The sequence below is a fragment of the Pieris brassicae genome, chromosome 3 (assembly GCF_905147105.1).
Source record: "Pieris brassicae chromosome 3, ilPieBrab1.1, whole genome shotgun sequence".
NCBI lineage: Eukaryota > Metazoa > Arthropoda > Insecta > Lepidoptera > Pieridae > Pieris > Pieris brassicae.
The window spans coordinates 9,281,401-9,297,466 of record NC_059667.1 but is presented as its reverse complement, the minus strand read 5'-3'; the positions used below and the strand labels follow the sequence as shown (position 1 = coordinate 9,297,466).

The following is a 16,066-nucleotide window of genomic DNA, read 5'->3' as shown; positions in this document are numbered from 1 at the left end:
CAACTCATCACTGAGGTTGCTGGTCCGAACCCTGGCTGAGTAATGAACATTTATTTCTATATGTGCAGTGAACACCCTCTCGTACAGTGAAGAAAATTATCGTGAGGAAACTGGAATGCTTTAGAACTAGAAACTAGAAATAGCGTACTAGTTCATAAAATGCCCGTAACGTACTCGCGACTCCTCTGGCATTGAGTGTCCATAGACGGCGGCATCATTTATCACACGAGTACGGTATTAGATGCGCTTCCTGTTGTGCTCCGCCTGCAGAACAGGGAGGGGGTGTTAGTAAAAAATAATACCTTGTATATAATAATACCATACATAGGCTGCATACAAATAATAAATATATCTTACCACAACCATTTACAAAAACAAATCTAATAATTGTTTCTTTTATTTTTTATGTTGTGTGTTAATGTGGAAACAAAAATTAATTATTTATGAATGTTTGTGTGTAAACATTTTTTAATGTTGTAACAGAAATTTTCTATAACCATAACCAAACAGAAACATTTATTACGATTGCTTTTACACAAGTATCGTAAGAGAGTCATTTATAGTTTAGTAAAATATTTATTCAATTTGCCTAAGCAAAGATTTTATTTACGAAATAATATTAATGTTTATGGTCGGTTATTAATCAACTCTGTGAAATTTAAATAAGTTATACGATATTCGTAAAAAAAGAGCATCAGTGGTTTAAGTAATTATCCATGAAAGTTACTTTGAATCCTACATACATTTTGAAATGTTCACATAATAAATAAAAAAAGTGGTCATATCGTGGTCCTAAAATCCGTGAATATGTTTTATTTTATTCATTTATAAAAGCGTGCCAACGCTAGGCACACTGATACAAGTAAAATAAAATTTATATTTTGACAAAGCAAACATAACATACACGAAGAGATAATGAAAATTAAAGAAGACAATTAATTTATAAAAACTGAACAAATATCGATTATAAGGGATGACTATGGACCTTGCTTGATTATCAAAATGCTGAATCTGGATATCGTTGAGTTTAAGGCAAGACGCGTTTTTCTGTAAGGGATAATTGGGATGATGATTTTGAAGATACAAAACAATGGTAATCCTAAGCCATACATAAATACCATCCTCATCGAATAATTGATGCTGTGTCTGATTACGAGTTTATCCGTTCGTTTCTGTTAGTACATCTATGGGCACTATCCAATTTGCGACAGACGTGACCCAAATTACCAAACAAATTTATATGGGAACGTAGCGCACGTTCCCATATAAATTTGTTATACCGTCACGTGACCATTGCCTTTTCACATTTAGTGTTACTGAGTCACGATTGTCGCAAAGTGTTTTTGTTTCAGGCCCCATGTCTGCTCACTTGTGGATAATAATAGTGTCTTTCATTCCCACTACAATAGAGATCAGCCGTTTTAGATAGGCTTTATTAGCTTTCCGGTTTGAGCTTTTGAGGCGAAATACGCTCGCGTCCTATTCCTTTACATTATATATCTATAAAGCTTTTATTAAATTAGCCATCTGTCTTAGTTACAAATATCATTTATTTTTAAAATATTTAGGAAATAATTATTGTCAGCATTCCAATAGTGAATTTTTTTTTCGAAATCGTTTAAGCCGTTTTTAGTTTATTACTGTGTTACGCTACAGTATACACTGTGTTATGTATGGAATATAGAAATGTTAAATAATTTATTCACTACATAAATAACTGAGGAAAACTTTATATTATATTTTTGTTATTATTATTACATAGCTATTGAATATTTTATTCATAAATTACTTTTTAAATCCATATACTTCCTGGAAAATAAGGTTAAACAGTGTCATTAAATGTATTGAAATGTAGCGTGAACTATAACTGAAAACCTGGCCAAACGTATACAATATTTTTAAACTGATTGAGACTTACGTTTTTGAATATTTTTTTTAATATATTGTCTCTGAACAAAGTCAACATTTGACATACCGATCTAGACTTAAGACTGAAAAGGATATTTAACATAAGAAAGTGTCCAATAATATTACTTACGGATACTCTTGTGTACTATTTTACCATTTACCACTGCTTAGCAATTAATCTAACGTGCACTCACACTAATTCACTAATTCGAAAGGTTTTGGCTTTCAATATTCTCACGGAGCCCGAGAAGACCACCAGAGAATCACCAAGAAGTTGAATAGCGTCGATATTCATATTAGTGGAGCCTTTCTTCGTAGGCTTCATCAATGTTTTTGATTATTGTTTTTAAATACATATATATATATATATACAAAATTGATTTATTTACACTTCGTTACGGTTAAGAAAATTAGCATTATACATAAAATTATAAGTGGTGCAACGGGCGGCCTTGTCGCTAATAAGCGATCTTTTGGCAAACTTAGTAAGTAAAAAAAACTAAAAAAATAAATATAATGGGTAAAGTACAAGAAGTGTGTAACCAAATCTTATAAAAAAATATAGAATGACAACCTTTAATTAAATTTCCTAAAATAATAATTATTCCTATAATAAATTTAATATTAAAATGAACTTAGCCCATAGTAAAATGGGACATCGGGCAGCTGAAGCAAAGGCAGTCATAGGCAGCTTAGTCAAATCTAGCTTACGTTGTTATAGAAGCCAAGGCTTTATATTTCCGCCTACATAGGATTTTCTTAGTCTATAAGCGACTATCACAGTCGAGAAATCTCGCTTACGACAGTAATCACTTACAGCATTTTCATACAAAATTAAAATGTAAAATATTCTATATTTTCTAAATGTGTTTTTATAGAACAAGTAGGCAAATAAGTAGGAGGCTCCCCTGATATAGAGGTGCGGCCGCCAATGGACAATTATAGACTTGAGCGTGTGTGGCCAGCCTTTAAATAATTGTTACGGTCTTATTGTGTAAGTCGTATAAGTTTGCAACAAAAAATATGAATATCAATAAAATAAAATACATTAATATAAGAAATCGTCTATTCAATTCAAAATCACGGACGGATGGCTTTTTTGAAAATATCTCGTAAAGGACTTGGTAAATACGACTGAATGTGTATATTATCTACCAACTATCTCAGTTGAATCAACTATAAAATTCTATTGAGTCTTTTCATTCCTTTAACAGCAGCGCCACAGAGTTCCTTGTTCAATATTTATTACTTTGAATTACAACAATTTGAATTTGGTTTTACAAAATTTTTGATCTTCTGAATTACCAATTAATTCAATCAAATTCAATATTTATTATATATTTATATTTATAACCTCAACATAGATGTGAAAACCTTATGGCTGTACAGCACCTAGGGGCTTAGGCTCGGCAAGTATCTTTTACCGTCGCAATCTCGTATCGCATCCATCTTCAAACAACTATTGTTTGGTGCGTGACAACTTCATCCCATCAACGTGGCATCGGTTTACTGGGATCTCGTGTTTGTGAGTTCAGTAAGGACCTTGAGGTTCTGTTGTCCGCGATTTGGTGCACGTGTTGAGCCTGGTGCATTTTATGAATTGGACGATGTTGGCGTCGTCAAGGATCCAGTATTGTACGGTCTTATTTAGAAATTCTAAAAAACTAATAGTTGAGATGTATTATTTACCGTTGAATATTACTAAATAAGCGAGAGTGATACAGATAAAGTATTTTTGTTAATACACATCACATGTTATTTAAACAACGAACCCTCCAGCCTAATTCAAATTAGATAAACAGTTTTGATAATGTAAAATAGCAGAACTCCGCATATTGTAGAATAAACCGTGATACCACGCCCTTGGTGTTACATAAAGTAATAATTGAGCCTTTCTCGAGCGTTTATTAGCAATCAGCTAGTTTCCGGATGGAGAAACGTTACTTCGAGCCTCTTAATTAAAAGGAAGCGAACCACTAATTGTGCCTCGATCGATTTATGCACGCAATTGCACCACAGATGTTTTCGTGTAAAAATCACAAAACATTTAAATTCACAACTATGTTCATAAGAATTGATGGAAAATATTTAGTTATTTAAATTTCGTTACATCAAAAATAAACAGAATTAAAATAAATTATTGAGGAAGCAACGGGTGGCCTTCTCGCTAACAAGCGATATCTTTCAGGCAACACTATTAAGTAGAAAAAACGAAATAAAAGAAATAAGGGTGCATGACCATATCAACAAAAATCAAGTAACACTGAAAAATTTTAAATTACTAAACTTAATCTAAAATAAAAAACGAAAAAAATATTACTATTTTTTATGTAAATTATATCTTAAGTAAGAGCAGTGTTGGCCTAGTGGCTTCATCGTGCGACTCTCATCCCTTAGATCGTAGGTTCGAACCCCGGCTGTGGACCAATGGACTTTATTTGTATGTGCGCATTTAACATTCGTTCGAAAGGTGAAGGAAAACATCGTGAGGAAACCGGCTCGCTTTAGACCCAAAAAGTCGACGGAGTGCGTCAGGCACCGAAGGCTGATCACCTTCTTATCTATTAGATTAACAAATGATCATGACACAGATACAGAAATCTGAGGCCCAGACCTAAAAAAGGATGTAGCGCCGTTGATATCGAAGTTAAGATTTAGTATGTATAACACAACACCACGCACCATAACATACGCACACAAACACAGGTTGTGTTTGTGTTTTGGTTGTTGTGTAACAACACTACGTAACAGTTGGTAGTAGGCGGAGAACCATCCTAGGAACAAATTATATCTTAGATAGACCGGTGCCGATAACATTCACAACATTTCAATTAAGTAATGGAATTGATTAAAAAATCTACTTTTATTTGAACAAATAACTTGTCATTCCTGTAAAGCCATAAACACGCCACTGTTAAAATTAAACAAATCTATTTTGTGGACTTTTATGATGCTATCGTCGGTAACAGCCTCTTAGGGGATTTCTTTTCGCCAAAAAGGAATGCTTTACTAACACATGATTTGTTTTTTGTTTTTTGTTTTTTACCAACAAATGTACTTTCACTCAATATATATCTCACACACTTTTAGTATGACATTTGTCACTTTTATACACGTCTCTTTTAAGGGTAAGGGCTAACTAAAAATCATATTAATTTAACACTAGCAGCGCCATCTATGTGCCAGCCGGCGAACCTTTCAGCCCACCGTTATATTTTATGATTGTAATGTAACTAAATGAATAAAAATAGGCATTATTCATTTTTTTATAAATATACATACAGCACTTAAATAAGTACTTATTGTGATCATGTTTATATCTTTACATATGCTTTTTTCTTTTTGTTTTGGTAAGTTTATAAGTTATTACTGGTCCATATTGATATACATTTGTTTATTAATTAAGATTTTCACTCACGACATCACACACCTTAATAATTCTTTTTTTACTGTTTTCTTAAATTAGGCTTTCCTGGAATTTATCGCTTAATACTTTAAGTTTATTGTTTAATTCTTTAGAGATATATATAGTTTTTTTTAAGTTTATTGTATATCTTTAATTCTTTAGAGATATAAGCGAAAATAAATTAATAAAAATATATAAAATAGCTGTTATAAGCATTATTATGTATATTATGTTTATATGGCTTTAATTCCATGTAAAAAAATTAAGTAACTACTAATAATTTTTAGATTTTCCGGTTGTAAGTTTGAGACGGTAACTAGATAGTAGGCATTAGTCATGATGCTATTTTGAATCAGTTTTAATAAAAAAGTGTAGTTATGGTAAAATTTTGAGAAAAATCATAAAACAGTACAGTAAAATCGCTACAGTATTTAGGTTTGGTCCCAGATATATGTATATGTTTCTTAATAGGCAAGTAGGCTATTATCCTTCTGTGCGATATTTTACTCAAGTTCTGAGTTCGAATTCCTGATGAATAATATTTGTTTTCAAGAGCAATATTATTTAGAAGACATACTTGCGTGTCTGATAAGAACATTGTGAAAAATAAATTATTTCGCTAGCCTATTGATTTTCAGGTCTAACAAATTTTTTAACACGCGGTTTCTATATGTTTAAAAACTATCCGTAATTGTTACTAGTTCTAGAACACTGATATTCAACTTTTTTTGTAAATAAATTGAATTTTGGTAAATAAATAATTGAATTGCAAACGATAGATTTTAGGAAGAAATTACTAGGAAATTTAACAGTAAGTAAACTTTCAAAACGTATAATGAAAAAGTGAAATTTAATTTCCAAACAATTAAATAAATTTTTGAATAGCGCCTTAACAATAGAATTGCCCTCTTTGGGGCGTGGACCTCATGTCGGAAAACACTGCTATAGATAAAAACACTTGGCAACTGTATTTTCTATAGAATAGCGTAATTTTGTTATAATAATAATATAGTGTTTTTGCATTTATATTTAGTAGTAAGTAAGAATCGCGAATCCCACATAAAAACCCTAATTATTTCTCTTTAACTCTAAATAACTTAATTAAATCCGGTTTTCGGTATAAATTAAGTTTTAATACTAATTTGTATTCAACAGTACATTCACTTATCTTTGTAATTATAAAAAGTTACACGATACATGACGTACTGATTACTTTTCATCACATTGTTAAATTACACATAATAAAACATACTATATTCTTTTTTGTGAATATTATTTTTAATAATTATTGTGTATATTTTCCTATTTCAAGGACGCTGATTTTTTAAATATAATTAATATTATAAGAATTTGTAACATTCATCGTAATATATTTTGCAAAATAACACTAGACCATAACTAAACACAGATTACTTCAATAATCTATAGAACAGTGCAAAAATGTTTCTTTATAAGTCCAGGTAAACAGTTAAAAACAAAACTTTTTTTTAAATTTCGAATTACATCGATTTGAAATTTAAACAAATGTCTTGAAGGGTTTTATTAACGCATGGTGGGTGATATAGGTCGATGCGTCCACGCTCGTCTCACGCTGGCGTAAAGCTACGCTCCGCTCGAGTGGGTCTTGCTTTGTGCCTCGCGTTCAGCGTTCACAGCCCAGTGTACACTTAGCCGCGAGTGAGCGCGCTGCCTTCGCGGCGCGCCCTCATAGCCACATGGTTTCGTTACGTACCGGGATTGAATAAAAACTTAAGTGTATGTGAATGGAATGTGTTGTCCTTGGTACATTTTTTTGTCTTTCATTGTTCGGTAATTATTGCAACTGACGTAAGTTTTTTAATGAAGCAGGAAATAGTTTGATGGCTAATTTTATTGTGTATGTTTACGGTTTTGTGAGATTTTAAACGCGGTGTTATATAATCATAATCATTGAATAACATTAGCATGTATAAACGTCTGACGGTCTCATGTATACTATGAGAAAATACTTCCTTATATTTTCATGTTTAGCTTTATCCATAGATTCAAAACTATATCAAAAAAAGCTTATCTACGGATTTGATCGTTATCAACACGTTATGATACAGTACCAGTGGGTAATTTAAAAAGTTGTAAAACTGATAAGACAATTTTATCAGTTACTTATTCTCATCAAAATAATTTATACGATTCTAACAACTATGTTTAATTTGAGATCTATAATTCGTATAATAAATAATTCGTGATTTATTTAATATATTTCAACCAATATAATGTTTTGATTATTCATACAATTTAACCGTTATCTTCTTCGATTGCGTAAAATAATTGTTAAGTGGTATATCTCTGGTTTTGTACGAAATCTACATATATTGAAAACATATTATATAGAAAGTGTTTTAGTCAAAAAACCTATAAACTTGAAACCACAAGTAATTAATTAATAACAGTATATTTATTACGATATACATGAATCCATGTTCCATACACATTTTGGCTCATATTGGTTTGATAGGAAAGTAATAATAAATCCCGTGTCTGTCAGAGACAAGTGCTATGATATTAAGACCAAGTTAAACGAATAAACGAAGTGCTCGACCCACTATACCATGAAGGCGATATACAGTAACTGTTATTCTCTGGAGATTAACACATAAAATCTGTATCAATTAATCCCAACATTTACAATAGCTGATCAGTATATGCAATGAGCGCATTTTGAGTGAAATTTTGTGTAACATTGAATATTTGGTTGTGGTAACCGTTTATCCTTAATTATTGTTAACAATTCTGGTATAAACTGAGGCTACCGTGGCAAAATTGTTTCGTTAAATTTATAAGTTATTTGGTTAAACTAAACGACGACAAACAACATAACACGGAGAAAGTTATGTCTTAGATATACCGCTTTATAATATAAATGACAATTAATGTAATAATTATACAGGTAATACTAATGATGTGTACATTCTGATAACAATGTTTATTAAATCAATACCATTGTTTGATAGTGCATACTTTCTAAGTACATATCTTTAATGTTTCCATGACCGACGAGCATGGTGAATGTCATGAAAGTAGATGAAGCGAAATATGTCAGGATCGTATCGAGTGGAGATCCGTGGTCCCTGCCTACTCCTTCGGGAAAATGCGTGACTATTTAAAAATTATTAAAATTTTTAAAGTAATATTTCTTTAACGCGATAGATGAAAAAAGTATATATGTCAAATAAAGTATGAGTACACATTTTAAAAGGAGCATAAATTTCCCATATATATGGGAACCACATCTTCATCACAAATCACCTGTAAGATGCGATGTGAAACTCACGATGAAGATGCCAATTGGCATCATGAACACTCTCAATGCCAGAGGGCTACAAAGTTGAGTCTGTAGCACAGTCAGAATTGTCAAACTTTTATTTATTTATTTCGTAATCCTACAGCTAACAAAAGATATATTTAAACACAAACAATTACACTAAAAATATAGACATAAGATGAAATACATAATATTTACTTGAATCGAAACTTACTATTAACCAAAAGGCCGGAAACGAGTGCAAACGTTCTAGAAGTGTGTCGGAGTCCATGGGCTTATCACATAACAGAGTGCACCCTTGTATAAAAAGTTTGCGTTCCACCCTACACCCGATATATGAGAAATTGAACTCTCCGAAGGACATTGAAATCCATAACATTTACAAGACGATGTTGATTAGGTACAATGTTCGTCGACTTTAAAGGGAAGACCTCTGAATTCTCGTCACGATTTTCTCTCGACGATATGTTTATGGTCTTCTAGTTGCGAGCAGCTTTCCCTCTCAAGATGTATTTGCAATTCTAATGAATGAAATTGTAACTTAAAGGTGAACCAGTTCCAGAACTTAGTTCACAGTTAACAATAGAATTAACATAGTCAAAGGTAAAGGTTTATTATTAACATTATTTGAGAATTAAGAAAACACATGTGATCTAAATGAAAGTCGGCCATGTATCCCTCACCTCTAAGGCCGGGCGTTCGAATCACGACTGTGCAATCTTGCTCCTACGGCAAAGGTAAATATCGAGAAGAGATTATTAAAGAGAAAATATTATTTAAAAAAACTCAGTAAATGTATGAACATTTAGTATGCACGACATACAGAGACATAAAAAAACAGACGATAAAATCTAATAAAAAACTAAAATTATGTTGGGTAATTCTTTATGTCTTTTGGCTTGGACCTTCTCCGTGTCCACTGTTGCGTTTCAGGCGCGAATTTTGTTTAATAAGGGCCCAAAGCGTTTCAGATTTCGTCTTCCCATCTTGCCATGTTCGTGCTTCGTATGTCCTCCACTAAGAAGTTTCATAAATATCATTCAAAAGATATTATTAAGTATTGATTGATACTTTGTTTATTAAACCTTCATGCAATTAATATGAACGAAATAATGCATAAAATTGACGTGAGGAAACGAAATTTGTGGCGCGTTGATATTATTAGCGGCTCTGTGTACGGGCGACAATTTTTTTTTTTTGAAAAGGCGGCCGCATTCCATATTGTTATATAAAATAACTGTTGTCTCTTTTCATCTCAGATTAAACAAAATTTGACTGAAAGAAAGGAAAGTATACTTTAGTTAAAACAGTCATACAATTAGACTTGGTATTTATTTTTTATGAGATAATAATATACAGGTTTGGAAATTAAATTTATAAAAAGTATTTCGAAACATTAACCTCAGGGTCCTTCCATAAAAGAGCGTACTAAATTCTTGATAGGCCGGCAAGGCACTTGCGAGCCTTTTGGCAGAGTAGGTGTGCGAGCCATAGGCGGCGGGATATCATTTAACATCAGATGAGCTTCCTGTTCGTTTGCCTCCTATAAATAAGAAATACAGGTGGGGTCATATTTAATGGATAATTTGGCCTGCGGGTAGAGGAAGTTGTAGTGTTTCAGAAAATTAGTTTTATTTCTCGTAAAAGTATCAGTTTTCTAAAAAAAATCTGTTATTTGTAGACTCCCAATGAAGGAATTTATTTATAATTACTTTTGTATGAGAGTAATAGTGAAAGAATAACAATAGTTAAAATTGATTCTTAAAAGACGCAGGAGTGCGAAAATAGTTCGATATAATTCAGCCAACCAAGTAAACACAATACTTTAGCGTTGTTGGCCTTCATCGTACGTCACCCACCACCTTGATGGTGGTAGGTTTCTACTCGAGCTGTGCACCAATGGAATTTTCTATCTGTGTGCGTATGTAACACTCGCTCTTACAGTGAATCATTGTGAGTCGATGTCATAGTAAACTGACCTATTAAAAAAACAATTGACTACGAAACGGATACAGAAATATATAGCCCAGACAATAAAAATTTAAATAGCTGTATGTTACCTGTTTATTAACTGTTATATACACAGTAAACGTTATCACGATATTTTTATTGCGATAGCTTATTAAAATTTCTAATTAAACTACAGACAAGGGTTTAAAGTCACCATTACAGAGCAAGTAAACAAGATGCATATCGCTGTAATAACGTTTTTCTCTTTATTGTTTTACTTGGTTTTTAAACTTAAAACATTTTACGGTTATCTCTACTAGACTAACCACTATCTTTATTGAAAAACGGAAAACTTAACCCTTTGTGTGACCGTACGTCCGTTACCGCCGTTAAAACATATGGGATTTTGACATACTTAACACGAACTATTTTCGAAGTATCGTTTCCCAGAGGGCTAAAGTCAGGGCCGGCTTTAAGGCAGCGTAACCGGAGCTACAGCCCCGGGGCCCCCACATTTTTTTTGATTCCGACTTTACACTACTACTACTAAACAACCACTTACTAGTAGAAAAGTTGTTACTCGGACTCGTTGAATGACTAAACTTTTTAATTAATTTTAGTAATACGACTTTTTAAACGCAAACAAATTGTAAATTATTGACAATAAAACACATTTATGACTAATTGAATTATAAGTCAGTATCATCTTTACCTTTTTATTTGAACATACTAATTAACACTGTTTACATTTAATTTTCATAGTACAAAGTCCATCAATTACAATTAAAAATGTTTTTCAATGCTTTTAGTTCACTTAGTACTCGTATATGTTTAGTTAATAAGGAAGGTCGATCTACACTAATATTATAAAGAGCAATTTGATAAATTGTTTTCATTGAATAGGTTCCAAAACTACTGGACCCGTAAACATAGTCCAGGACTACGTGGGTGACTGATTCCTCTGCGCTGAAACTGCCTCTGCAGTTGTCACTGTCTGTCGCGCCTAGGACAAAAATATGTTTATTATAAAGACAGTGTCCCGTAATTGTCCCAATCGTTGTTTTGAGATTAGTTTTGTTGAGAATTGAGTTCTGAAACATAGGTTATAGAATATTTTTAGAAAAGGTTGTGAAAAACATACCAAAATAAAAATCTCAAACGGACTATTTAACAAACCGATAACTACTGGCAATAGAACTACAGTTTAACAGAAAATACTAATATCTATTAAAAAGTTCGCAATACAGTAAGTCTAAGTATATACAAATTTAATAAAATAAATATCTCGTGAAGAATATAGCCATGTAACGTCCATTTTATTTGTTAATCGTGACTTGGTGTAAAGGCCTTTCGCCCAAAATATTGGTGCGCTTACTTAAGCGCACCAATATTTTCGTACTTACGAAGAAATGTGACACCCACACGTGATTTAACCATTTAATGGTTTGTCCAATTTCTTACGTGTATAAAATATGTTACAATTATCACTTGATTTAACACAACTGGGAAAAGTCAGTTGTAAATAGGCGATTTAAGTAAAAACAGTTTATTCCAGATTTCTTCTTCTTAATTGTGCTCTCTTGTCAAAGTGGTGGTCGTATTGCTCGCGTGCACTTTTGATCCAGTTATTGCACTTATTAAATCTAGAACTGTTGGTCTGGAAAGCCATCCATTGTATTTATAGGGGCCGCTTTCAATACAAAATCTCCAGCGTCTCAACTTTTCAACGGCCTTTTTTTCAGACAGTTCAAATGTAAATAATAAAAATACTTTACGAAACTTGCGAGGTCTGCATGACTACGGGCAGAGAATTTTATGTTCTTTACTATAAAAATATATTGGTTATGTAAAAACTGTATACAGTAAAATAACGTTTACTTATTTTACTGCGTGAAACAGTTGATCTAGTGGCTTCAGCGTGCGACCCTCATCCCTGAGGTCGTAGGTTCGATCTCAGGCTATGCACTAATGGAGTTTCTCTCTATGTCCGCATTTAACATAACCCAAAACAAATGACCATGAAACAGACCCAGAAATCTGAGGCCCACACCTTAAAAGGTTGTAGCACTATTGATTTATTATTTCACTCTGCATCTTTTACCGCATTTACCATAGAGAGTGTTCAGAGGAGTTGTTCGGATTAATACCTGCTGCGGAGTTTCATCATCGGACGTCGAGGCAGAATACAAAACTCCTAACTACATCCGTATCACCTCGACGTCCGCCGTTCCACGACGGCGTTTTCAAGGCAATTTTTGCCGCGCACCACCGCTATGTGGAACCAGCTGCACACTGAAGTATTTCCGAACCAATTCGACTTAGGGTCCTTCAAGTAAAGAGCATAACAATTCTTAAAAAGCCGGCAACGCACTCGCGAGCCCTCTGGCACGGAGAGTGTCCATGGGCGGCGGTAACACTTAACATCAGGTGAGCCTCCTGCTCGTTTGCCCCGTGTTCTATAAAAAAAATGTTTTTATTAAAACAGTTGACAGTCACCAAATTCAAAATAAAGTGTAATCTTGATAATTAAACGCATTTTATTTTGTAAACTATTTTCAAACGAATTCATTTGTATATTTTAAATAGAAAAAATATTCTAAAATATGCGCTGAATTTCTAAAAATATGAATAAGTCAACAGTTTAAGCAAAACGCGCATTATAAACTAATAATTATTCTGTTTAAAATATTGCGCTCAACATTAAAGTATATATATATAATATTACCAATTCTAGAAACCGGCACCGAACTCGCGAGACCTCTGGCATTGAGTGTCTATGGGCGGCGGTATCTCTTAACATTAGGTGAGCCGTTTGCCTTCTGTTCTAACAATAACATTAAATTATTCTAAATAATTAATGTGTGGTAGAAAGAGAAGAAAGAGTAAATAAAAGACATAAATGTTTTATTGTTTATCCTTTTTGATATATGAAATAATTGAAAGGCCGTTTTTTATCGTTGTCAGCACCGAGTTAGACTTGCAAGTTCGACTCGCCTTAACTATTAAAATTAGCCGAAGTTTTGGTTTGTTTCTTAATGAATATATTATTATTTCTTTCAAATAAAAACATAATAAATCATTGACTATCCGTTAAAGCTTAGAGTCTACCGAAAACCGTTATCGAAAATATAAATTACGCTCGGATTCGAATAAACGCAACCTTTGGCAGTCATAAATAAACTGACCAATACAAAAAAGGTTTTTGGCTCAGAAATCCAATTTTACCCGACTGTGGCGAATTTAAATAGGGCCCTTATCATATTTATGTTGTAACAAGGGGACACAGTTGTAGAAAATTTGAACATTTTGAGTTTTGAAGACAAAGAAGATTTATTAGACATATGTAGTAGTACTATATAAAAAAGCCTTCATAGGTTTTTTAAATACATAAAAAAATGCGAAGAGACAGAGACACACACACACACAGACGTGCTATAATATAATAAACAATTTAGAATGACTAAGAAAAACGGCTCGATACTGAACAGACTTTTACTTTACAATTTAAGTTTTTCCTTACACTTCCTGCTTCACACAACCACTTTAATATTCGAAAATGTTTTTCCAATACAACACAACTTAAGAAAATTGTAGAAATTTTCCGTTTCTTCAGTAAGTCTTGTATTACGGGAATACTGTCAAGAATTTTATTTGAAAATCTTTAAAGAGTAAAAAGTGTCTTGTAGGTCTTTTTATGTTGGTAGCTATGGAAGGATTATTTTGTGAGATTTAAAAGGAAGAACAACAATTCCGGCGAATTCGTTAATTAAAATTTATTTGATATATCATAGTAGCAGGGGCCTATATCGATCTATTGTATAGGAAACAATGGTAGTCCTATTGTCTCATTTTTTTTTATCTTCAGGTGGTTAAGAAAATGTATATAAGTTATTAGGCTGTTAACAGATGACTCGTGCCCAAAGTCTCTTAAATATGGCTACAGTATTAGTAACTTAAATATGTAATTACTTTTAAAAAAATCCAGAGGCCTACCTTCGCATTGCTGCATAGTTTCTTTTGGAAATAAATATCTTATTACTCAGGGCTAATATAGCATTCTTATGGCGAAAGAGCATTTATGACATCAGACCAGTGTTTGAGTTTCGTTACATACGAAACTGATTTTATATAACATTTGTATAACCAATTCAACTTAGGGTCAAAAAAGAGCGTAATTAATTCTTAAAAGGCCCGCAACGCACCCGCACTAATTAAACGCGTTTTTATACGCATTTTATACGAATCCATATGTATATTTTAAATAGAAAACATATTCTAAAATATGCGCTGAATTCTAAAAATATGTATAAGTCAATAGCTTATAAATTTTAAGCTAAACGCGCAATATAAAATAAAAATTACAGTAAATAAAAATACAAATTCTAAAAAGGCCGACAACGCACTCGCGAGCCTCCTAGCATTGAGAGTGTCTATGTTTACTTAACATCTTCACTGTTCCATAAAAAAAGATGATTTACATATAATACTTAAAAGTATAAAACTACAAATACAGTTTTAAATCAGAATAACTTAAAATGTCTGTCATTTACCGGTTTAATATAGTATTTGCTCATAAATCTATTTCTACACGTTTTACGGTTGTAAAAGGTTGCGTATGTTCACGGTTTATCTGAAGAATTTACCTGTGCACTAAAATACAGAAATAACTAAAAGCACGTTAAAATATTACATAATTTTTTTTCCTAAAATAAACCGCCAAAATTTAATCAAAAATCACTGTGCGACTGTCATTATTAGATTGATTGCTTTGACATCTTATTAATTACTTGACCTAATGTTGTATGATGGGGCAAAGGGCGTCTACATTGAGCTTTCATAGTGTTCGGTATGTCCAGTTCTATATGGCTCATCTCATGTGTAGCCAGTTTTGTTTGTGACGATTCCGCATTCCTTGTCGAATAAAACGAATTCGCCTAATTCGGTCGGAATGCGCCGTGTATCTAATTACTTGTGTCGCTTAATGTTCTTATTCAAAAATCTATACACATAAAAGTGATACAGGAGTGATAAAGACAAAACATAACTATTTTATTTCCATTGTATCCAGGGATTTTTTCCATCTCATATATGTTTACTAAAAGACACATACATTAAATTATACTCATTCGTTTAACGCGTCTCGCGAGATACGCCCCGGCTACATTGGTAATATAGTATAAACATAACTATTAGGGCTATATATGTTTGGGACCTGGAAGTTACAAGTGTAATATACGATACGCAACGATGAACAATGGCAAAGTAGTTATTATGTTATCTGTTCATGGAGCTGGAAAGATAGTTCCGATATCTGCCCAAGTTGTGTGAATTTGTCGAGTTATTCGGAAATGTGGTCAGAGTAACAATGACATATATCATTTATTATAATAATAATCACGTACTATCTTAGTTGTTAACTTCTGAACATTTTTTAAAAATCTATCGATTTAAATTGAATAAAAGTGCCCTGAAATTCAGTGTTACTGGTGATAGTAGCATAA

At 32.6% G+C, this 16,066-nt stretch overlaps 1 protein-coding gene across 2 annotated transcripts in view; it reads left to right on the top strand.

Annotated features, from left to right (window-relative positions):
* Positions 1-16,066, top strand: part of LOC123706971 (cAMP-specific 3',5'-cyclic phosphodiesterase, isoforms N/G) — a 273,282-nt gene that overhangs the window by 69,586 nt on the left and 187,630 nt on the right. Inside the window, exon 1 of one of the 2 annotated variants that reach the window (XM_045656671.1) lies at positions 7,001-7,141. The exons of the other annotated variant lie outside the window; for it this stretch is intronic. The gene's annotated coding sequence lies outside the window, so the exon portion shown is untranslated. Of the gene's footprint in view, positions 1-7,000; positions 7,142-16,066 lie in introns of those variants that run through there. 2 annotated transcript variants of the gene reach the window in all.